The sequence below is a fragment of the Lonchura striata genome, chromosome 1 (genome assembly GCF_046129695.1).
Source record: "Lonchura striata isolate bLonStr1 chromosome 1, bLonStr1.mat, whole genome shotgun sequence".
Lineage (NCBI taxonomy): Eukaryota > Metazoa > Chordata > Aves > Passeriformes > Estrildidae > Lonchura > Lonchura striata.
The window spans coordinates 98,997,370-99,024,046 of record NC_134603.1 but is presented as its reverse complement, the minus strand read 5'-3'; positions in this window follow the sequence as shown (position 1 = coordinate 99,024,046).

Here is a 26,677-nt window from a genome sequence, read left to right as displayed (position 1 = left end):
ATTCTTCAGTCAGCCACATCTTTTCCTAAAAGTTCACTGTAGCAAACAAAAGCAAAGTGCAAACCAGAATGTTTTCTAGATTCATGGGGAGCCTGTGAGGCACAGATGGTGAAAATTAAGATTTAAAAGTATACCCAAGATGCCTATTAACTTTTAACAAATATCTTTTTCCTCACTTGAATCTAAAAGCAGTGTTTCAAAAGCACATGGTTAATATTGTATTTAAAAATGAATTCAATTTTCTTTGCAACAAAATGTTTCATTAAGGAGAAACTACTTAAATAATTTGCTACTCTTCAGTTTTCAGAATTTTCCTTTTCCTGGAACTAAAAGCAACACAGAATGTAAGCATATGCTTGAATAATGAGCAAATCTATGGTCTTAATATCTGCCCAAACACTTGTTTAGACCCAGGTTAGACTGTCCACTGTTATTCAAGCTATAGTTTAGCACAGGGTTAGACCATGATTTTTTGATGAATTGTACTAAGGTACACACCTCTGTGCCTTCTCATAGATCAGAAAAGGAGACATGAATTTACCCTGTGTGTACCACACAAAGCTACTTGTAATAAATAGTGAGATAATCCTAAAAGAGATACTACTATAGTATAGTAGTACAATTTTATGCATTTTTATCAGACTGTCTGATAAAATCAGCAATACTACTTTGCACTTACTTTGACAGGATAGCATAGAAACACAACACAATTGGGCATTTCGCAGAAAATAAATAGTTCAACACTGCATCTCATACTATCTCAAAAGTGCTCAGAAGAAGAACTTCTTACCAATTACTTGTTTTCTTCCCAAGTAATAACTTCAGCAAATTTTAAGAGAAACCTTTTAGTACTAACTGCACTTGTTCAAGTTTTTAATACACCTTTTAATGCCAATATTTGAAGCACTACTAATTTGGAGTGTTTTCTTTGCTTAAAAGAAAAGAAAACATGAAAGTTCTGATTGACATGATAATAAGTTCGCTATTAAAATGTTCACTGAAAATCAACTAAATTACTTCACAGCTGAACATTTTTGCAGAAAGATGAAAGCTAAGCATATTTCACTTAAAGCTGTAATTTTTCAAAGCTCTAATTAAGGCTTAAAATATTTTTTCAATAATTTTACATTAATATTGGTAAAGAACTTCTTGTTATAAATTTGTTGTGCTAGAAAGAAGCTGTGGAACTCAAAATAGAATTATTATAAAATTTTTGTATAACCCTCAATATCTTTATCAACATTGACCTCTAGGAACATTAACTGAATTGTGTGTGTTTACAGTCACAACCATCAAGATCACTGAAAAAAAGCCAAGATAGCTAAGCCATAAACTGTTGGGAAGAAAGAGGCTATTGTGTGTGTTAAGGGATGTAGCACATTTGATTTTTCCTCCAGCAGTGTAAGGTTATGGGACATTCTATTAACCTGACAGCTTAAGGTCTCAGGATTTGTCAAGACTGTCTTTCCACATCACTCCCTTCAAACAGCTGAAACAAGTCCAGATGTTTTCCTGAAACACTACTGGCCTTCTGATGCATTTTTCACCATTCACTCACATATCTTTCTCATCCTTTGCATTTGCACATAAAACTCTTCTAGAAAAAAGCTATGCCTCAAAATGATACAGCACCTCCTCATCCATGGCAACTGCCAGTCATGGATAGGCGTCAAATTACCTCCCAATGCCAGGACTAGAGAAAGTGGACTGTGACTTCTCAAACCCTTAAAACTATCACACCACCACAAGGTTGTCAACACCTACTAAAATGAACATGCATAGAAAAGCAGTGGCACAAGAAATACCGGGACATCCTAACATGGCACCAGTAGTTTGACCAGTGGTCACAGGAGCAGATCCATAGCTTGCTACTGCACCATATCCCACTTCACCAACAGCACCCCTGTGAGTATTGTCTCAAAGTAAAGCGGTGGCAGCAGAATAAGCAGGTTCTTACAGCTGTGAGAGAGACAGTGCAGTCGAGCTTTTGCATTGGAGAAAATGTCCAAGGACCCCAGACCTGAACACAGTTTAATTTGTGGGGTCAGAGAGTTAATCAGGATGGAAAAGTTAATCAAGGATCAAGATAAACAGAGGGATATCACTGTTACAGTCTTGGGCCAAATCTGTTGGGGAAACATTAATTTATTGCCAATTGAATTAGAAATGGATATTGAGAAAAAAATAACTAAAAGATTCTTCTTTCCCTCCTTTTCTTCCTGGGCTTCACTCCCTCACCCCTAACTTCTCTAACCTCCTCTGCCCCACCTATGCAGGGGAGTGAGGAATTAGGACTGATTGCCCATAGGAGCTCTTTCTCTCTCCTGCTCCTCCTCACACCTCCCTGCTCCAGCCTGCCGGATCTCTCCCGCCCCGTCCCTGCAGGACCATCCCTGCCGGGTCTCTCCTGTTCCCGTCCCTGCAGGACCATCCCTGCCGGATCTCCTGTTCCCGTCCCTGCAGGACCATCCCTGCCGGGTCTCTCCTGTTCCCGTCCCTGCAGGACCATCCCTGCCGGATCTCTCCTGCCCCGTCCCTGCAGGACCATCCCTGCCGGATCTCCTGTTCCTGTCCCTGCAGGACCATCCCTGCCGGATTTCTCCTGCCCCGTCCCTGCAGGACCATCCCTGCCGGGTCTCTCCTGTTCCCGTCCCTGCAGGACCATCCCTGCCGGATCTCCTGCCCCGTCCCTGCAGGACCATCCCTGCCGGGTCTCTCCTGCCCCGTCCCTGCAGGACCATCCCTGCCGGGTCTCTCCTGCCCCATCCCCGCTCCCGCTGTCCCCTCGGGGCTGGCAGGGCTGTTTCTCGCTCGCTGTTCCTCGCTCAGCCCTGGCTGCCGGGCAGCGTTTTTCCCGGCCTTGCCCAGGCTTTCCCCGGGGCTGGGGGGCTCAGCCCTGCCCTGCGCTGGGGCTGACGCTGGAACTGGTCGTATCTAGCATAGGTTGCTGGAGATCTTTAGGCTAATTGTTGCTGAATCCTCCGACTTTGTCTCAGGAACTTCAGCACACCCAGTGTGTAGGACCACAACCATCTGTGAGATCTGATGTAATTAATATTGCACCTAGAGTAAAAGTAATGTCTGGTAACTGCCAGTAATAATATAAGTGACTGAAAATTAAAAGATTTAATTTAATCTTCTTAGAGAATCCTGACTAAACAACTCTAATTCATCATGTATTATGAGAGAATACACCAATTAATAATAATTAAACTATGTAATAGACTTCAAGCAGTATATTAAACATGAGCATTCATACTTAAAGCCCTTTGCGTTGTGCAGATGACTCCTATATATAAAATTGTTGTATGGAGAGCTGTTACTGGAAGTTTTTTTAGTTTGGTTTTTAATTTAAGAGCAAAAATAGAAGAACAGCTTTCCTGTTATATAGATATATAATTAGAGTCCTCATTTTAGGCATACTAGAATTTATTCTGATGACTGACAACCATGAAATTCTAAGTGACACTCTGAGAACTCTGTCATTTATTTTCCTGCTGTCCAGCTGCATTTAAAGAACTGTCCTTCAATGTCTCAATATGAATACATTTGGACATTAGCTAATGTATCATTCTTGACATCTATTCACCTTCAGCAGTGCATTAAAAAAGACAATAGATATAAAGCAAAATCAAGGAGAGGTCTTAGCTGATGGCCAATATAATACTCCCTCTAAACCCAACCACATAAAGTTATACAGTGTTTCAAAACATTTACTCTTTTTGAGGGTGTAATGTTAAATTCTACCAAGATTTATTCTTATTTTTAAGAAAAGTTGTTGTGGTACATTACATGTCCATGCATCATTACATACCTCAAAGCTTCTGTACACATATCCAGCATTCCTTTGGAGTAGACTCTGCTCTCAGTTCAGCCAGAAAAACTGTTGTCACCACCTGCTTTAAATAATATTAGCTTCACAGTCTGGAACTAAGTGCTTAAACTTCCTCCATTTTGTAAGTTTTTCTGCTTATCCTGCTTTAAAACACTAAGCTCATGACACATTCTTAGTAGCTGAGAATATCTGTTGTGAATATAAAGCATGCTTGTAGAAGATTGATAAGTCATAGAAATAAAATCATTGTATGGAAATGCTTGCTTTGTGCAAATATCATACTTTATCAGATATGTGCCATAAAGTATCACTCCAGAAATTAAATGTAAATTGCACATAAAACATAGATAAATTTAAGGGAGATGTCTATAGCAAAGCTAGTATTATTTTTAAGCAATATACAAAAATTAAACTAGGCTGCTGTGGCCAAGTCATACCATCCATTCTAGTCTTCTGATCTCAGATTTGCTATTGGCAAATCTTCCCTTCCTTCCTTTGTAATAAGTGACAGTACACCTCCTGGTGTCCTGGGAATGCCCAAGCACTTCCCCTGGGAGAGGGAATTTTCACCCTGTCTTTTGCAACCCGGTGGGTCCCCTACATTCCTCTGGTGGAAGGGGCTCAGGAATGGGCTGTGGGCTGTGGCCTCCCCACGCTGGACCTGGCCAGAGCTGATTTTCAGCACAGCTGCAGAATTGGCTTTCTGAGCAGGCACATTCTTCTCCCCCAGCCTTGTTAACCTTTCCTTAGACCTGAGATAACTGGACAAAGCACCACCTTTTTCTTATCTCAAATTCCTGTCAGTCCAAATCTCCAGGTGTTTGCGGAGGCATATGTGGTGGTTGCAGATGAGCAGTTGCTTCTTTGCACCGTTTGCTACAGAGGGCAGAGTCCTGCTGTGATTTTAGCAGTGTTTGAGGCAATTGTGGTTTTTAAGTCTCTTACAGCACACGCGCACACACACACACACACACACAGACACACACACACACACACACACACACACACGTACACTCTAAGAAAAAAAAGATCAGCCTAGTTAAAAAACTATATACCACTTAAAGAGGCCAGTTTAAAAAAAAAATAAATTGGAATGATTTCCTCAGAAACATTTATCTGTTAAGCCTTAGCACTGACAAAAGAGAAAACAAACGTAAAGGGAGTATAAAAAAACATTCTGAGATTACAATGGATTATTTTAATGTTACTTTATCGTTATTGTCATCAAAAATATTTTATTTCCAGAACCAATAAAATCAGTATTTCTTTTTAATATTGCTACTGAGTATATGTTTAAAGCATTCCTTAGGGAAGAGCAATTCCCTAGGGAAGAGGAATTTCACTAATAGCTGAGGCTGTGTGGAAAGACGTCATAATCAAAGCACTGCCAAGGAAACAGTGAAGAGTAGGAAAGGTGGTAGTAGTTTTAAGAGTTCCTTGTTTATAGAGTTTTTTACACACGCTGTTTTGACTTTTCACCTGCCCTGAACTTTGTGCAAAGGGAGACATGAATTTCCCATTGCCTTTGTACTTAGGACTGGTATCTGGGCAGGCTTTAAAAACTTTTCATATCATCTGCTCTACATGGCAGGCAGTGCAGCACCAAATGTGCAACAGCTAGTATGTGCAAAGAGAAAAGAGCTAGAGTATTCATGGTACACAAATTAGAAGAATGTGTTTTGGAGCAATTATGTTGTATACTGAAGACAATTTCCTAAGTTAACACTTTCCTGGCTGACTAAGCTTTCAATACAGGTGGCTCACAGATTTAATGATTTGACAGAAAACTTCTCAAAAAAAGAAACATTCCTCACACGGAAGATAGCCCAAGTGCATGTCATGGTATTGTTTTCTATTTCAAAACAAAACAAAACAAAACAAAGCAAAACAAAAAACAGTCCTAGACATGGGGATTGAAAAAAGAGTACCTCTAAGATTACTTTCCAATTTTAATGTAATGCTAATCAAAACTTAACAAGGAGTTGTGTTATGCCAAAACAGACAAGCTATGAGGCATATTGTCTTACGAGGCAGTGTGAATTTTATCTGGTGCTAGTTCAGTTGAAGCATTTAGTGTAACTGGTGGTATGTGGCACATTAATCAAATGAGAATCATTTAGATGTTCTTTGCTTTGTAAATTATAATAAATAAATGGCATTTCTACTTGTTATTTATCTACCTTCAAACTTTAATGAAAATTTCTAGTGCTAATTGCTGATTTGCTATATTTAGAGGGAACAGGAACATATGGAGATAATAGCACAATGTGATATTTATGATGTGCCAGTTCCCTTATAAATATAGAAATTGAGTAATTAGCGTTAGAAATATTCATTGGAATTTCAATGCACACTTTGGGATTTGAGATTAAACTGTGCTAAAGTTGGTGATCCTTGTCATAAATTAATATTTGGGGATTTAAAATTTAATTCACTAGTGGTATGCCTTCAGCTACTGAATAATTTAGATAAAAGTAACACTGGACATAACAAGCACATTTAGTGAAAAGGGAGGCATCAAAGGTCAATTACACATCTTTGACAATGTAGAATTGTTGTAATCACAGATTTTAACACATTTGTTATTTCCCACTATGTCAATCTATTTCACTCCTTCACTGTCTCTAGTAAAAGACAGATGACTTAAAGTGGGACTTGCATGTTTTCCAGGTCAAGACAGTACCTACAAAGATATGACTTGATTATAACAGTTATAAATTACACTATATAAACTAAATTCTTCACTGATATAGATTGATTTTGGGCTAATAATATTTTAAACAATAATATGACCAAAATAAAGTTGCTCATAAAGATTTAAAATCAAATTTGTTAATTTGTGCCTTCTGAAAGTATCACATACAAGAAAAACTAAACTGTAAATAATTCAACAATAATAATAATAAGCCACTTCAAATGTAAATGGCTGAAAATGTAGAAGAAACATAAAATGCCTGTCAAATGTAAATGGCTGAAAATGTAGAAGAAACATAAAATGCCTGTACAATATTGATTGATATTTTGCAGAAGGCACAGGAAAGTCTTCCAGATGCAACTTTTGTGTGTTAACATACCAAAGCAGATCCAGTGAAGAACCATGAAGATGTTAAAATGATCTGAGCGTCTGATACATAAGGAAATGCTAAATAGAACTGGGATCATTTAATGTCAAGAAGAAAACATTTGAAGGCATCTTACCAATACATTTATATCTGTTGGGGAGGGGAAGAAAACAAAAGAAAACAAAACTATTTTGCCTGAAGTGACGTATCACTTCTCAGCGATATCTATTGAGAGACCAAGGGACAATAGGCACATACTGAAATATGGCAAACTCTCTAAATACAAGTAATCGTTCTTACCACTGAAGTGGTCAAAACAGGTTGACCAGAGAGGTCTGGAGGCTATATCAGGGAGACACTAGAAATATGGTAGAGCAGAGTCCTGAGCAATCTGCTCCATAGTTGGCCCTACGTTGAATAGGAAGGTTGGACTGGATTTTTTCCAAAGGTGACTTCCCAATTTAGCAATCATTCTGTGAAGTCTCTAAGAAAGAAGTTGTAGTAAACTTTATTCTTTACATGAAATGCCTCTGAATTGTGATGTTGATGTGAGTAAGAGGATGCAATCAAGTAATACCTTCAGCTACCACAAGCATGGTTTTCTATAGGACGTGGATTTATTTGAGATATTTAAAGTTGATTATTAAAGTAGTTAATTGCCTTTTTTTAAAATATGAAAATATTAACTTTGCAAAGAAATTGAGGTTAAGGATATAAATTAATCACTTATTGAATTTCTTCCTTAACTATGCAAAAGTGTAGTAACTGATAATGTGATTATTGTGCTAAGTAGCTTGGGTTTTAAAAGAAGCTGACTCCTTATCTAAGTTAAATGTTTGAGAATTTTACTTTCATTAAATTTTATCTACATTCATCTCAGCAAACTCATACATAAATTCCTATTAATGTGTTTAAAATAGATTTTAATGAAAACACTTTACAATCTGAATGAGCAAAAGCTTTTAATATATACAACAGATTTTTAACTGATTAATATTGCTGTCCCTAATTGATAATGGATTTATAAGTTTTAAATCTAAATGCATCTGACTAGTAAATAAATAAAACCAAATAAGTGGAAGCTTTGAAGGCTTCTTGTCATTAAAACTGGACATGAACATTGAGGTGATTTTCTAATTAAAGCTAAATTAAAGGTTGTAATTCAAACACGATACTTCAGAATCTAAGCTGTGGGCTTCTGTGATTCTGTAAGAGAATCATATGCTTCTTATATAATTTGGAAAACTTCATTATGAGAAGGGCATGTCATACCTTAATTGCAGAGATTTCAACTCCAATTTAAAAGAGCATCACATGTTTTCTGAATGAAGCTCTCAAAACCTGACACATTTATATGCCTTTCATTTCATGGTTAGCTTCCATGTTTATAACCTTCCTATATTGATTATGTGGTGAAAGTATTCAAAAGCAGATATGAAGTCCAAATTTTCAGTTAATCATTACTATGCCATTATGTGCTACTTCCTGATTTCACAGCTCTGTTCAAAGAGCTCATCTAGACGTATTCAGAGTGATCACAGAACTACATCACACCATTTGAAACTGCACTGAAATTCCTCAAAACAATTAGAAGAATTCACTTAATTCAATGACCACTTCTGCTGTAGTATGCTTTTAAATAGATAAATATCTCTCACAAATTCTGGCTAGACTTCTAAAGGAGTGGAAAATTATTTTATATTTCTCCTGTTTCAGAAGACAATGACATTAAAAAAACAAAAAAAACCACAAAAAGCCCAAGGAAATCTTGTGCAAAATAGATACATTTACAGAAGGTCATTTTCCAAACAATGGGAAAGGTAGCGAGAGCCAGAACAAGATTTTTGTTGTTAATCCTTTAATTAATTGCCTTTGTGTGTATAGAATAGTGACACCCAAATCAGCTAATGAATTTCATCTGACAGTTTCTTGCCCTCTATAAAGCAAAACCTAATAAATCCACCCAAAACTTATGATAGTCAACTGCTGAACAACACATCACAGAACTGCATGAGGAAATTAATACTTCATTACTAAAGCTGAGTCAGAACAATGTATATTAATGGAGGAATAAAACCTGAACAAGAAGAAAACATGATATGTCTGTATGTGCGGTTTATCCTGCAGTCAGGAAAAACAGAAACTCTTAATTTAACATTATGTGTTCTTCACATGCAAATTTTATTCAGATTATTAATCTTGAAAATTATTTCCCTATTTTAATACCTTTTAAGCATTTTCAATAAGAAATTTATTTTTTAAGTTCTTGGCATGAATGTTTCTGACAAATTTTTCCAGCTATACTGACTCTCAGGAAGAACTGATCATCAGAAAGAGTCTCAGAGTTTAACAGAACTACACATGAAAACTGGGAACATTTTCCATTAACTATTAAACTATTTCTGGTACCAAGGAAATGCTGAGACACTAGAGCAAGCACTTCTTATGCCTTCTTATGCTTCAGTCTGTCTTTCACTCTAGCTGTTACCTCTCATTTTGCATCTCATTTTTTCCCATTCCAGCATCTCATAGCCATTACAATTGCATTCACTCTCTTCTCCCAGCTCCTCCAAGGCTGTACTTACACAACCACAGGAAAGACACAGAAGCCATGCAACATCAAAAGTTGCAATCTTAACACCTCCTTCCTTTTCCCTGGCTCTCATTTCCACCCCTACTATGTCTTGTGCTGGCTTGAAATGAAACATTTTGGCAAGGTAATGGACTGAGAGCAGGAAGAGTGTTTGAAGACTAGCAGATGATGATGGAAGTAGAGTGAGTGATTCTTTAGGAACAGCAGCAATTTATTGCCTATTTTGAAACTACCTCCTGCCTTCACAGCATCCTAGTATATCTTAGTGCGGACCTCTGTGTCAGATTCATTTTCCTGAAATATCTCACTTCCTGGCTTCAGAGCCTCTTCTGGTGCTTAAGTGCCTTTCCTGTCTTGGCACTAGTTACTGTTTCTTCTTCTCCTTACAGTGTTTTTTGAGATGGACACTGGGGAGGAAAAAAAACTGCCTCTGCCCAATACCTATAAACAACACCTAGTCTCCTTCACTTTTGTCAACTGCAGTCCAAGTTTCTGGTCAACAGAGATTGAAACCTCAAAACATTTTATTATCAGCTTGTGTGAAGAAGGTTTTCATATGCTTATAAATTAAATTAATTTTATTGTGTTTTCATTTGAAAAAGAGAGAAAAAAGAAAAAGTCAAAGTTGACATCAAGATGAATAGATTTTATGTCTTTGTTTCTGGGTGTAAAAGTCTTGTATAACTTAGGTATAAGTTTAATTTCTGGGCAGAGCCTCGCCTACTCTTCACTTTTCTCTTTTTAAGAAATCAAGTCACTATGACAATGTCACCTTATCCAAATAGCTTCATACCAAACAGTTAAATATGGCAAGAACACACAAGGAAAGTAAGATTCACAGTGCTACTTTGGGTGACTGTAGACATAACTGGTAACTATTATTTTTTTTTTTTTAAAAGCCACATATTTACATGATAAACACAGAACTGTGGAATGTGACACTTTACGTCAACACAATAATTGTTTCAGATAGATATGCCAATCTCAAAGTCCCATATAGACCCAAACTGTGTATAAACACAAAATCAACGGTAGGAATTTTTGATGTCCCTGTGAGCAGTGTTAGCCTCTCAACACCTTTGCCCAGTCCAATAGGGCTCCTCCTACTCTGCCCATGGCCTAGGACCCCATTTCAGCCCTATGGGCCATCAGTGTCTGCCCCAGTGGTGTCACAGCAGGGCCCATCTCCAGCTCCCCACAGCCCCTCTCTGCCTGGCGATGTGTCCTGCTGAGCTGGGCTCATCTGCAAGCCAAACCCTGGCCTGGCCTCAAGCCATTTTCATCTCCAGTGAGATGTCAGACACCAGGGGTTGGGGCTGCTCCTGTCCCCTTGGTTGCCCTGCTCCTGGCTAGGGTACTGGGCTGGGGTCTGGCTGCACGATTTGCCCTGACTCCTGAGATTAAAACCTTGGCACTCACTCAGGGCCACAGGAAGACAGTGATCCCTCTGCTGCCCTGGCAGGATTTTAATGTATGCCCATATGAAAATTAAATCACCATCATTTAAATTTTGCTGATGTTTAAGCAAAAATTATTTTCATCACCAATTCTGGTGAGGCTGCACCTGGAATTGCATGTCCAGTATGAGAGACATGGACATACCAGAAAGAGTAAAGTGACAGACCATGAAGTGATGAAGGGATTGGAGCATCTCAGCAATGAGGAAAGGCTGAGATGGGGCTGGTCTGCCTGGAAAAGAGAAGGTTCAAAAGGAATATCACCAATATGCAAAAATACCTGACAGAAGGGTGCATAGAGGACAGAGCCAGACTCTTCTCAGCTGTGGCCAGGGACAGACCAGAGGCAATGGGTACAACCTGGAACAGAGGAGGTTCCACCTGAACATCAAAAAACAATTTTTTACTGAGAGTGTTACTGAATCCTGTTAGAGGTTGCCCAGAAAGGTTTTCCCTCCCTGGAAGTATTGAAAAGTCATCCATACATGGTCCTGGACAACCAGCTTTAAGTGGTAACTTCTAATTTCCGAGCAACATGTGTTGTTCTGTGACACGAAGGAATTATGCTACTCATCTTAGTGTATGGCTTATTTGGCCATATATTTCTAAGCAGTCTGCATACTGGAGAAAGTAAAAAAAAAGGAATTTCCTTCATCCTTGTATTGACTGTTGGACAATAGTAGAAGACTACATAGTCTTAGGTTCTATCTGGCAGATAATCAAATTTCCAGAATGTTCTATGAAAGGCTTTATATTAAAACAAACAAACAAACAAAGAAAAACAAAATCCAAAACACAAAAAAAAACCCAAACACCAAAACACTCCAAAGCAGAACAAAAACAAAAAAACACCACGTCAAATAAAAAACAAAACACCACCAAACAAAGAAATAAACAAACAACACCAAAAAACAGCACCCCTCTCATCCCAAACTCCCACTCAATATGATCCAAATCCATACATATGCTGAGCCAACCCAGGAGGGCATGAAATCTCTGCTGTTGTGAACATCTCCAGTTCTTGTCACTACCAAAAGTTATGTCAACATCTAATTAAATTGCTGTCAGTATGTCTTTCCTCATGAACAGAGGAAAATATGAAAAACCTAATTAGGTCATGTTTCCTAGCTGTACAAGAGGCAAGCTGAGAAATTTAAATGCTAAAAGCTCTCTAGTAGGTATCAAGAGCACTGCACTGCTCAGACATCCTTGATGGCCTGGAGCAGCTGGAGCTCAAAGGAATTACTCTCCTGTTAATAATTGTCTCTACTCATCTGTTCTTGAAATAGAAGCTACTAAAAACCTAAACTATGCACCCAGTGGTCAAATTTAATTCAAAGTCACAAAATCTATTCTATTCACCATAAACACAAAGGCAGCAGTTACTCACACATTTTGCACAAGAAGGCAGATTCATGCTTAACAAATTAAAAGCAGTTATAATATAGAAAATCTTAATGTAAATCTCAGTGCCTTGTTTGAGCTATGAGAAAAACATATCCATGCTATACACAAGACTGCCTTTAGTAGAAATTGATTCTCACCTAAAGGACTGAGGCTTGCTAAGAGCCTCCCAGAGGAATTCACCTAACCTCAATCAAGACAAAATTAATGAAGAAGCAGACATCTCCTGGTATATCTTGGCATATTACCTCAACATGAATTGCTCTGTCTCAACATTTTCACTGAAATTAATTTAATTAACTCATCCATTAATAATGAATGATCTACAAGCCTGAAAATAACCATAGATAATTGCTTTGACTAGAATTTTCCAGTAATCTGCCACAGAAATTGATATTTTCACTCCAGGGCAGCTTTATGATATTAAAACAATATTAGCTGGGGCATACATAGTCTGCTGCATTTTATAAACATCTTAGGTATTCAAAAACAAAGTAGGAAAATATTTGTTTGCTCTTCCAGGCATGAAAATAGAAACTGATATTATAATGTATCTATTGGGTCATAAAATTATAACTTTCCATTTACCATGTCACAGGATGAGAGATTATGAAATTGTGTTAGATCTACTGCAACTTGTAAGAAACTAAGAAGCTCTCAGGATAACCAAATCAAAAACTCAAATCTCTTGCTTGACCTAAGCTTGATCTTAGTTACCGTGAAAGATTTTACTGCAAATAAAGATATTAAAGAGCATTTATGGATATGCTCATTTTAAAGAGCGTATGTGAAAGGAAGGTTAACAATCAAATTCATGCCGCTCTTGAACTGAAAGCTATAATATTTATGGCTAATTTTTCATAAGAGCTATGTCAACAACCTCATTTGGTGTCAAAACAACAAACAATATTAATAATACTTTAAACATGAAAATAAATATTTTAATTACTAATTTAGTGCTAATTCATCTCTCTAAGTTTTGCATTACTGGTGTCAAGATAATTTACTCTTCACTGTTATAGTCTATTCTGAGTATTGCCAGGCATTCAGCCTGGAAAAGAGAAAGCTTGAAGGTGACCTAAAATTGTGGCTTTCCACCTGAAGGGACCCTGCAAGAAAGATGGAGACAGTCTATTTACAAGAGCATGTAGTGACAGGACAAGGGGGAATAGTTTCAAACTGAAAAAGAATAGGTTTAGATTAGATATTAGGAAGAAAATCTTTACTGCCAGAGTGTTGTGGCACTGGAACAGGCTGCCTTCAGAAGTCGTGGATGCCCCATTCCTGGAAGTGTTCAAAGCCAGGTTAGAGGAGGTCTGAGCAACCTGCTCAAGTGGAAGATGTCCCTCCACATAGCAGCAGATTTTGGAATAGGTGATCTTTAAGGTTCCTTCACATCCAAACCATTCTACATTACTATTACTGATTTAATTTTAACTCTTCTAGGGATTATGGAAGTTGACTAATTGAGGCTGTCTTTACATCTGACTGCATCAATTGTTGAGACAGACTGTGATCAGCCTGTAACATGCTGGAAACTTCCTTTTGTCCTACATTGTCTATTTTGGATTTCATGCTGATAATATCATGACATGTAAAGTATACAGATTTATGTTGCACGCTTATTGTTGATAACCTCTTCTGTACTATTCACTGGGAAAATGTGAACTCATCAACTGCTTCAGTAACTTTTCTTGACTATACCCAGTCACACAACTCCATGGACAGTTGGACATTGCTAATTGATTGCCATTAATAATACATCTGGAGAGCAAGGAATTTATCCAAATAAATCAAGTTCTCCATATAAATACTTTCAAAGGTTTCTGAAAAAAAGATGATATATTACAAAAAATGACCACCCAATAGAAACATAAAATAAAATGCGATATTACAGTTTAAACATAAAGATAGAATTCTTAATGACAAGTTCTGAAAACCAAAAATAGGTGATTTCTTTCTTAAGTCTTAGCCAAGTTTTAGATCTTAACATACATAATATTAAGAATATCAACACTCCTTTATGTGGAAACCTTGTAGTGAATGTAAGAACATTATGTTATTTACATTTTTGTTGCTAAGTTATTAAAATATTATTATTTTAATATTAAATGGAAAAAAGAATCATAGAATTGTTTAGATTAGGAAACACTTATCATCTCATCCAACCGCTAAAATTTTATATCTTCAACTTTGTGTATGTCTTTGGGTGGATTAGATCAAGTTTGTAGTCTGATGTTGTAACTAGGCTGATTCTAAAATAGTCTGATGATTTTTTTTCATGCAACTAATTCAGGTATTTCAGTCACAAATATTTTCCTTTTGCATGTTCTTAGTTGCCATTTTATTCCATTCTTTATTAAATAACTTTTTAAGTGTAATTTCAAATTAAAGGTTTCATTTATCATCTCCAAAGTACAATCTATACTCCTACAATGCAGCCAAGACCGAATAAAAGTCTACAAAAGTCTGGTAGATGTTTAGATTCTTATCTGAGTTTTGGAGGGTTTTTGGGGGTTATAAATAATATTTTAGGTGTATATTATTGCAACACCTTGTGCAATAGAGTATAGAGATAAAAATACTAATCTCTTCACTACTGCTCATGCATGTTTTCTGTGAAGCATAAAGCTCATTCAGTGCTTTGCATGTTAGTTTACTTTTTGAGAGAAGAAGAAAAATGCACACAGAAATACACCAACATAAACTCCTATGAAGCCCAGAACAGGTCTAATTGATATAAATAGGTGAATAGAGATATCAGAAAAAAATACTACCATCACTATTATGGTTCAAGTGTTTGTTAAATTGCTTTGGTACACAATTTTTTAAAAAGCTAAAAACAAAGCCACTATGAATCTTAGATCATCTCCTTTTTACTCCCTAACTTGTTTTTTTGTTCTAAATTATAGAAATGTAGTATTTTCACTAATTAAAAATATCTACTCTTTTTACTTTCACCGCCTCTCTCTCCCTCGATTTATTTTTTTCCATTTATGTCCAATATACGACTCTGGCAGCTCAGAGTGGCTTTGTCTTGGTTTTAGTAAAGCTTGTTTGACCAAGGAAGTCATATTTTAAGAACTTGAAACTTTTTCTTATTACTTGCGTTAAAAGCATCCTTCGAAAGGGTGTAGAAGGAGAACATGACTCGTTCATAATTCATAAAGCTGTCAAGTAGTAGAATTATTAGTATCTTAAAATTTTATGATATTTTCAAAAGTACATTATAAAAATACTTTAAAAATCTGACTATATTGCATTTTACAAATTCAACTTACATTTGGACTTTAGTAATAATTAGCATTTTTACTAGCATTGAGAAACTGGATTTATATATCAGATAAAGTAATTTTAAAAGTTCAGCAGAAGTCAAAATTCTAATTTAAACTTTAAGAAAGTATTAAAGCTCTGCAAACCAGTGGAGCGGTATGCTAAAGCATCAGTCCGTTAACTAAATTAAACCAGTTGCCCATTGCTTTGTAAAGACATAACATGAGCAGGTGCAATTGCCCCAAGGGGCAATTTACATACTTAATTGTCTAAACTTTTCCAGTTCTGAGTTTTTATTCCAACAGTAATCCAGGCAAGACAGCAGGAAGACCCTCTCAAAGAAATATACTAATTTTGCAAGTAACACTTTCCCTACCTCTAGCCTCTGGCTTTTTTCACCCATCTTTTTTTTTGCTTTTTATAATATTGTATATATTTCTATTTCTTTCTAGGGATGTACTTATTGTTGCAGTTCTTGGGAAGATTTCCTTACTTTATTTCAAAAGTCTTTGGTGGTTATGTATTAGGAGAAAAGTACAGCTGTGGAGTATTTTGATTATTTTTTTTAAGATTCTGTAAGACAAATTTTGTTAGGAATTCAAATGCCTAAAACCACAAGTGAATATCAGGTAGATTTTAAAAAAGCCTTTTACTTCCCATTCATTTTGGTAGAAATTAAATAACAAGGTCATGTTCATCGGATTTGATCCTGTTATCAGAGGTATGTAGCATCTCTCCTATGAAGAGAGAGCTGGATTTATTCAGGCTGGAGAAGGTTCTGGGGAACAGCCTTGCAGTACCTGAATGGGGTCTACAAGAGTGAGGGAGAGAGCCTTGCTCTCTACTATGTTCTTTTACAAGGACATGTAGTGAGTGATAAGACAAGAGATAATAGCATTAAACCAAAAGAGGGCAGGTTTAGATTAGCTGTCAGGAAAAAAAAATACTGTGGGGATGGTGAGACATTGGAACAGGTTTCCCTGAAAAACTGTAGATGCCTCAGCCCTGAAAATGTTCAAAGCCAGGTTGAAAGGGACTTTGAGCAACCTGATCTAGTGGAAGGTGTTCCTGCCCATGGCAGCAGGGTGAAACTAGTTGACTTTTAATGTTCCTTCCAACTCAAAGTACTCTATGATTTCACTCCAAGTTTGTCCATTGTTCCAAAATCTCTAATGGAGCAGGATTCATCAGCATTTTTAACAGAAACTACTTAATGATTTGCAGAAGATCCTCTCTAAGGTGGACTGACAGCAAATTTAATGAAGTTTAACATCTGCAGAGAAAACAGTGGCCTGACTCTTCACCCAGAAGCTGAGGAAAACTTAAGCTAAAGCTGCTGGCATTTAGTGAGCTAATTTTCTCTATTCACACATACTAATCAACTACCTTGCCTAACAGCATTTTGCTAACAGAGAAAATAAGATAGATAACTAAGCTGAAAAACAATACTACCCAATTCCTAAGTCTTAAAATATGACTTTTTTAATTATTGCAGTTCTGGTTTTTTATATACAACATAATTTGTTAGCCAGACAGGTGCTTCACTTTAGCTGCACCTCACTGAACAGGAATTTTTAATGTTCTATGCAGTAAGGCTAGGTTTCAAGCTGCTGCTCGGCCTATGGTTCAAGTTGTGCCTGCTCCACTTCTAAGTTCTTTCTCAGCATGCTCTGCTCCACACCCTAACTTCAGCCTTACTCCTCCCCAGAGCTGGGCTCCAGCTATCTGAACACAGTGATTTGAAGATGTGTAGCTGTGACAACAATACCAGCAAATCCCATTCTCAGCTTGAAATTTAATATAAAGATGATGCTGTTTTCTATCTATTGGAGGATCTTTAACAGATTTCTGTCCTAGTTTTGGCTGGAATAAAGTAAATATTTTTTTTTTCCTAGTAGCTGGTACTGTGCTGTGTTTTGGATTCAGTATAAGAATAATCTTGATGATACAGTGATGTTTTCACTGTCTGTAAGTAGTGCTTACAGTAAATTCAGGACCTTTCAGTTCCCCATACTCTGCTGGGGGCAGGCGCACAAAAAATTTCAGGGGATCCTCTCAATGGAGTCACAGGAATCCCCAGTTCAGGATTCGACTTTTAAGACTCTGGGTTTGAGGACTTGTATCTGTCTCATCTATGAAAGGTGGTATAACTGTGGGTTTTAGAATAGTGAGAATTGTAAATCCACCATATAATAGGTGGAAACTAGGCAAGTTTCTTATAGAAACTATGTTTCTTATGGTTTATATATGTTAGATTAATCTCTGTTTTGGTTTTTGTTTGTTTGTTTGTTTGGGTTTTTGTTTGTTTGTTTGTTTTTGTTTTTGTTTTTGTTTTTGTTTTTTAATTTTATGATAACAGAAGACCATTGAGCAGCTTGGTAAGTTTGTGAAAAGGTATATATACTGTGATCTCTTTCACTCTCAATATCTTTCACTCCTAATATCTTTTGGTCAGAGGCTCAAACCAATGCTGTTAAACTTGGCGCACTCACAAAATCACTTTTGGGGTTGGGAGGCACTACTGAAAATCAAATACTGAAGTCCAAGCTCCATGCTCAAAGTCAAGTCAGCTTTTTTCAGCTAGAAAAGGTTGTTTAGGACTATGTCCATCATGAACACCTCTGAGGACAGAAACTTCACAGCCTCTCTAAGCATAATGGCTTTTTTTAAAATACACTATTACTGAAAACAAAAACAAAAACAAAATAAAACACCAAAGGTGTTTTTTCTGTTTACAAGGAAATTATTGTATCTAAGTTTTTTTCCACTGATTGCTTTCTCCTGTCACTGGGCACCACTGGGTAGAATCTGGCTCATTTTACACATTGTTAACATATCCCTGGGACTTCTCCATGTTTAACAGTCCCAGCTCTCTTAGCATTCCATCACATATCAAAGCTTAATAATTTTCACACTTAATAATTTTCATAGCTCTTTGCTAAACTCACTTGAGAAGTCCATATCTGTTTTGAGAAGTCCATATCTGGGTCTAGGCTTAGACCCAGGATGCCACATATGTCTCACTAAGTTAAGGAAGATAATGCACCTCTGATGGCAGCAGCGCTCTTTCTAATGCAGCCCAGGATGCTCTTGGTTTTCTTTGTTGTGAAAGTCGGAAATACTTGACCTTCAGCCTTATTATTTGATTAACCATTGATTATTTAGTCTTCACATGACTTTCACATGCACACTTTGCTTGCCAACCTAGTTAGCCCTGTCATTCCTCTCACTCCTCGACTGTTCCTTATTTACAGTTCTTCTCACCAGATTGGCCTACCAGCTACCAGAAATGCTTCTTCCCTGCCTAGAGAGGTGAACACTGTCTTTCTAGCAGTCCTTTATCCTCAAAGTGATTTCCACTGCAATAAAAAACAAATTGCTGTTAACATTGGCTGTGTAAAGAGTTGCTAACCCTCAGCATTCACCATTTTCCCTCAGATCCTTCCTAATCTTTGCAATGATCAAGCAAATAATCAAAATCAAGAAGGGCTACCATGCTCTTTACTCTCATTCCCAATGCTCTGTGGTCATGTTAGATGAATTCCAGGTCCAGGCCATTTCACTGGTACCAACATGGAAGAGCAGCAAGGCATAGTAGTCTAAGAGTCAGACAAGGCTTAGCAGCCATTCCACAATATCCCAGATTCAAGGCCCTGGAAGCAGCAAGCCTCCCCAGACAAGTCAGTTATGTCACCAGAGGGGGCCTCCACACCCTGCAGCAATTTTCCAATTGTGTCACTTGCCTTCCTTCTGAAGAGTCTGATTTCAACTGCAGCTCTATTATTTGGTGATGCATATCCTACACATCTCCTGCTTATAAGACCAGCTCATTTTTCCCCAGGCACCACTGCAGCCCTGGGCCTCTGGAGTTCATTCAGGAGTCCAGTTTGAGTTAAGGTCTCTGATGCTCCAAGGAAACTTGTTCCACTTGGTTCTGGCGGCTGTGCCACAACATATCACCCCATTATGGAGGCCAGCAATGCTGATTCCAGTGGAGATCCTGACCTCTTCTGCACAGCCTTTTACACCAAATGCTGCACAGATTATTGCATTGTGGCTGTACTCTGCTAGCTGAACTCTAGATAATTTTAATTAAGATGCCTAAGTAAAACATCTAGTTATTTCAGTTTACTTACACATGGCATCCAGGAATACAGAACTATTAACTGGCAATTCATCCAACATCAACTTCTGATGATCTTTCCATTTCCCAACTGGAGGTGGTGCCCTGAACTGTAGAAAATTTCTAAAGAAATTAGACTTCTAACTTCAGACTAACAGGTTACTGAAATGAACAAGTGCAAATCTTATTAGTCTTGGAAGCATTATTTTCATTCTTCAAAATGGAGTTCTGCTTCATCTTTCTGATGTGACAGGATGCTGTATTAGCAGTGTTGACTCGTACATCTGCAATTGGAATTCTTTGCACAAACATAATATATTATGCCCATGAATAGATGTATATAGCTATACTCCAGTAAACTCATTTCTCTGAGGTAGATAGAATACTTTATCTAGAGAATTTACATCTATATATATTATAAATAAAAAAGTAAATTAAATCTAGTTCCCTTATCTGATGTAAGCTTCTGTAAACTTCCATCAATTTTGTCTGTGATTTTAAATTAATCCCATAATTTTTTATTACTTTGAAATGTTAGGGCAGCTTCACAATTGATCACTGTGTGATAGGGCTGTTACTGTTTTCTGTAGCTCCCATTGTCTTTTTTTTGAATTAAAAATCCAGCCTGATAGTTTTTAAATAATCTCTTTTAAACTCATTTGCACACTGATGATCTAGTATGAACCGTCACTGTTCAGAGCAGTGATAAACTGATTACTTGCAAACAGGATAAAAAAGATTTTTAAAAATGAATCTGTATTATATTTATCCTTTTATGTAGAACAGACAATTTAATGTTAAGCATAAAAATGCTCTAATATAAACTAAATGTTGTTTAATTCTAGAGATTTCAGAAGTCAACAAAGAAGTTACTAAGAAGTTTCACTTCAGAATGAAGGAAATACTCATGAACTCCTCTCCATCACCACCACCAAACCCTCCAAAACCTATCAGTCTGAGGATGGTTTACCGAACAAGATTCATCTTCACTAAACTAATTTAATTTGATTTGGTTTAATGTGAATGTGTTACTTATTTCTGTCCCTATTTTCAGGTTCTGGTAAGCATTGCCTTTGGCCATATGAATTCTGGAAGGAAGTTCAGAAGCTAAAGCAAACTCAGATATAAAACAGAACAACCTAAATGTAGGGCAGAGAATGAGTAAACTAGAAATACAATTTTTTTCTATGCTAACATGTGTGATACAATTCTATTTTTTTTAAGGAGTATTGGAATAGTTCCCCCACCCACTGATGGGAAATGGAAGGAGATATCTGAATAGATAACCAAGCAGGGTTATATTACAAGTCAAGAAATGACATCATATGGCACTTTTTATGCTAATTACAAACCTTAATGTGATGTATTGATTTCAAGACTTAATTTGTTATTTGCATTTTTAATTATTGTCCTATGACATAAATCCAGGACATAACATGTTTCTGTAAAATGCAAAAAAGATTTATAATCAAATTCTGCTCTTAAGACATTATTTCTCAATTTTTTTGGCATTTTTTGTGTATTCATAGACTTAAAATTTGATTACTCAACTAGAGAGACTGAACTATACAGTACAATGAAGAATGATCTTCTAAACTTCTACTAACTCAAACTATCATTTTACACAGTTTTGGAAAGAAAACATGTATATTAATTCTGTATCCTGTCACCTAATATTTATCTCCTGGGACTATAATATATTATAATTATAATTATATTTTTAGGATTATTCTAATTGCAGTGAGCTCAAGAGTCACAGGAGAATTTGCATCAAATCTTTATTTTGTGTAGAAACAACAATCATGAGAGGAAAATAAATATTCTAAACAGTAATTGAAGTACTTCTTCAAAGTTTTAAGATTTATGACAGTTCTGAATTTTCTGACATCTTTAAGAATATTTCAAGAACAGAAAAAATCGTAAGATTTGAGAGACCACAGAATTGAGAGGCATCAAAGCAGAACTATAGCCCTTGAAGACTGACCTCCAAACCAGGAGTATATCTCCTTGAACTTCTAAATCATGCTTCACTGGTATCCTTACAAGTTAATACACTTCTTCAGATGAAGGATCACAGAAGCCTTGTAAGATCTTCATATCCTGCTGCCATGGAAACCTTTCACATAGCCTTTCAACTGAGATATGAAGAGACTCAGCTGTTCCAGTGCTCTGGATTCCTCGGGCTTCTGTGCTGGCTTCTGGAAGTTCACAGAAGTTCCTATTTTCATGACATCCTACACATCCCAAAAGGTCAAGGAGACCCTTTTTTTGGTGAATTGCATGTTGGAGAGTGAATCTTCATTTGAATACTGTGTTAAAAACACCTTTTAATTGCTTTTTACTTTAAAGATACAAATTTTTAAATCCAAAGCTCATTAACAATCTTTGTTTAGGGCATAAAAGAGTTTTAAAACCATAAAGGATGTCAATAAAAGCCTGAAACTATGTTGTTTCCACCACTGGATATTTCATTCTCAAGCTTTTGAATTTAGGGTATTTTTAAATCTGAGAGCCTTATGAATGAACAAAACTTAACTTAAAATCTCCTTTTCAAGTTTACACAGAAAAATCCAAAACTATAAGGCCTAAAGATTAGAAATAGTTTCAAAAATCCGTTAAGTATTTTTATAAATTCTGTTTATAGATTTTGGTACAAAAAAAATTTAATTCTTAAATCTTTTAATACCATGTGGTGGTTTCAGTTTAACTGGGCAGAAACACTAATTAAGTGCGTGGTTTTGGTTTGCCAATTCCAGTTTTCCGGCCAACACACCAATTAATGTAGTGGGTTTAGTGCAGGCCAAATGCCTGTGCACCCACTAGAATTATTTACACATTTTCTGCTGCAAGATCAGGATTAGGAGGAGAGCAGAGCAGGTTCAAAACTTTAAAGGGTATAAAGAAAAGCTTATTAGCAGAACTAAAAGAAAAATAATAAGAAATCAGAATAAACCTTCAGAACACTTCTCTTTCCCCCAACTACTCTCTTCTCTTTGACGAAATAGAGAAAAAAAATGCAGTCAGTTTACAACTTCTAAAATAACCTTTCTTCAGTTCACTTCCGGAGAGGAGTGTCTCCTGCCATGCCATGGAGACTTTGCCACAAGAAACAATACTCTTTTTTTAATTTAATGGTGGTTTTAATTTTCATGAATAGCAGCCGCCCAGAAATCTGTGATCATGAAGTTCCTCCCACAAGTAGCACCATGAGACATCTCAGCTTATTGGGGTGCAGTCTTAAGAATGAGCTGTTCTAGTATAGAAACAGTTCTTTTATGTTTGGGAATAGAGTTTTTCTCCTTCTATCCCTGGGGCAAGGTTTGTCATCTCTCTCTGCTCGAGCTTCTCATTAGATTACAGCTAATTTTACATCTGCTTGCTTCAACACTGGTGCCTCTGCTCACAGCTATGGCTAGAATGTTACATTCCCCCAGTGCATTCCATGAGTTACGGGGGGTGGGGGGGAAAGAGTAGATGTATCTGCTGCATTTCACCATAGCCTTGCAAGAGAATTTCTGCTCAAGACTAAGGCATCTCCTCATTCTCCTCCCATCTGGGATCTGGCCGTGCCGTGGGCAGTTCCAGCTGCGACCCCAGCATCCCATTCCCTGTTCAAAAGCTGGAAGCAAAAGGGTTTTTGTTGGGGTTTGTTAATCTTTGAGTGTGGTTAACACACAGGTGTGTTCAGTTGTCTTAGGTAGTTTAACAGGGTCTAAATATTCAAAACTAGCCAGCTGACTGGTTTTGTTGTTCTATCTTCAGGAGGAAACTGCTAGCAGTCCTGACAGAGAATCACTTCTGTAACGGATGGATTTTCTCTTTAATTAAAAACTAAGCATACCATCCATTCTTAAATCACAATATTGGAACATTTAACCCCCAAATTAATATAAGCTTGGATTTTTTTTTTAACTTGAAAAATACATTTTCAATTACACTTCATATTTCATATTTCATTTACTCTTCATTACTCTTCGTTTCACCTCTAAAGTTAAAAGTTATAACTGATATATATTTGGTCAGTTTATTTTAAATATCTTTACGAAGTGGATGCTGTGGGCGTATATTAATATACTATGTAATAAGTAAGCAGTTATTAAAAACTAAACTCATATCAATAACTACTAACTAAAAACAAAAATGCAAAGGGAATATTTGCCACAGACATCTCATTCAATGGCACTTGAATAAAGTTTGTCTTACTTTGTCTTCTGATTTTAACTACAAAATTAAGATTTAAGCACCTCAAATATTTCTAGGATACTGCTTTTGCAGCACTGTCCCTGCAATCTTTATCTCCTGTTTCCACAGCAGCCCACAGAACAGGACTGATTGGATCTGAAGATTGTGGTATAAAAATCTTCTTTTCTAAATTTCTTAAAAAAAAAAAAATAGAAACTTTTTTATTACAGGGCTAGGAAAACAAAATAGGTCTTCTGAAGAACCAACTTTATGAAGAACCAACAAGTAATAAATCTCTGCCTGTGATTCAGAACATGATCTGAGCCTTCAGAAATGTAGCATCACCTATGATGGTGCTATGACTAAGATTTGTATAAGCAGCTATACACCTACATGGAAGCTTCTGGAAATAATTCTTATTGAAAGCATAGCACAACAGCAGACCAGACATTGGATAGATCTGATTTTTTAAGCTATGATTTTCACCAAACTTTAAACTTTTTGATACTGTCAGGTGCTCAGTGGAAATAATTTCCTATCAGATTTTCTGTGAACACCAAAAATAGTGAAGCACCTGAAAGGGTAGAGATGATCAGCCCTGAACTAAAAACCTGGGCACTGGAGGACACATGAATGGCCACGAATCTAAGTTAGCTTCTTTAGAATGACCTCCTGGACTTAATCAAATGTCACTGTGCCAAAAATGTTTCTGAGTATTTCTGAGGCCACTGACACTGACTTAGTTTTCTGAAAAAGTGCTGTGCAGCAAATTTCACACTGAAGTTTAAGCCCTAGAGAAAAGTCAGGGTTTTAAAAAACAATATGAAGGGGTTATATTTATGTTCATTCCTCTGTCGGCAGCTGCACAGATTACAAAATAGAGCAGACTTCAGTTAAAAGGGGATCAAGTTCCAGTTAGATATATCTAAGCAGTGTATCACAATCATACAGATATTATATTTTTACCATACTATCAGTTAAGAGTGCAAAATTTGATGCTGTTGTAACAAAAGAAAAAAAAAGACTAAGCTGTACTTCATAGGCAAGTGGCTTATTCAGTCCATCAGGTCTCTGGAAAAGTTCTTACTTTTCAGTACAGTAGGAAATTTAAATGCCTGATTCAAATTTTAATGCACTGAGGAGGAGCAATACCTGGAGAAGATACATATTCTCCAAAAAAGCATTTAATAAATCCATTTAACTAAGATTACCAATGAAAAATGTCTTACAAGCCAGTAAAATGTAATCAAAAATATATTTTAATTAAAAAATCAAAGCACTGACACTGTCAAATTATGAAAGAAATTAGAAAGTGGAAAAGAGTTAGACAAGTATACCATATATCTGCTTTTGAAGAGGAAAAATTAAGCCAGTTAAAATTAATTTCTACTACGCAGGAACAAGTAATAGGAGTTCATGATAAAATTACCATGTATCAGGTCAAAGGAAAAAGAAATTAGTCATAGTTGTCATCACACTGATTGGCAGGGTTTCTGACTCTCAGTGGTTTGGCTGCCTCTGTCATATTCTGTCAGTATTGTTGAGGTGTTGCTGTAGAGACGGACAAGACACCTTTTCTTCAAGCAGCAGTAGCAAACTTCATTGTTCACAGCTCATATCTATAGGTTTTTTTAAAAACATCATGTTTCATTTCAGTTGGTTAGTAACTTGTTGCTTGCCTACATTCTCGCTAAAGATTGGCTAGCTATTCCTTGAGGTTAAGTCCTTTCACTTTCCTGTGCTTTCTTCCCTAAAGATGTTTATATTCCTTTCTCACAGGTACAGGCTGATCAAGTCAAGGTCAAAGTTACTTGTGTCTGTGAGGCCTTCAGTCCAGCTGTTAGCTGTCACATTGAGGGTTGTTGGGTGGATCTTTTGATTCTCTACTTGCTTATTTAAAGGTTGTTGCCAAAGCTAGCACAAAAGTGGTCTTATTCTATTCTTCCTTAGGCAATTATTACTCCAGTAACTTCAGAGAAGATTGTTCTCAATTTACACCAGAGAGAGACAAAGAAAGAACAAACTAAAAAGAAAGAGGCTTGATTGACTGCTGTGAAAATGATCAAACAGTAAAATCTGACATAGAATAAAATTATTCAAGATCAATCTCATGTCACTGGATCATCAGAAACATGCCACTGGTTTCACTGAGGTTTATTTGCTGGTACAGCACCAGATACAAGTCTGATGCAGTCATTAGTGAAAAAAAAGCATCACTTATTGATATGCTAACTGCAAAAAGAGGTAGATTTCAAGATGTGTATGTCCAAAGAAAAAGGAATGACATCGACCTTTTTTTTAATAAACCTGACAAACACACTTTTCATTAACACTGAAGTGGGAAGCAATATTTAAAGCAATGAGTCTAGCATTCCTCAAGAGAATAATTTCCCTTAAAATACCTATGAGCCTATGCTGCAGGAGTTTCCTCATCAGTGTCAAACTGAGGGTAGATACAGTTGAAAGTGACAGATTTGTTTCTAAACACAGTTTTAACTTCCTTGGCTAAATATTCCTCTCAGAACTGAACAGAGCATTTATGCACTCCTTATGCCTGGTTTTTCAGATTATACTTTTTTCCAGTAGCCAAATCATCACAAATTCTCTGAAAAATTAGGAACATAGAAGACAGAGATATAAATGAAACAAACAAACAAACAAACAACACAAAACAACCAAACCTGCCCACAGCTTAAAGTTATTTATAGTAGGACCTATAATCTCTTCTCAACTTTCAAAACATGCTTG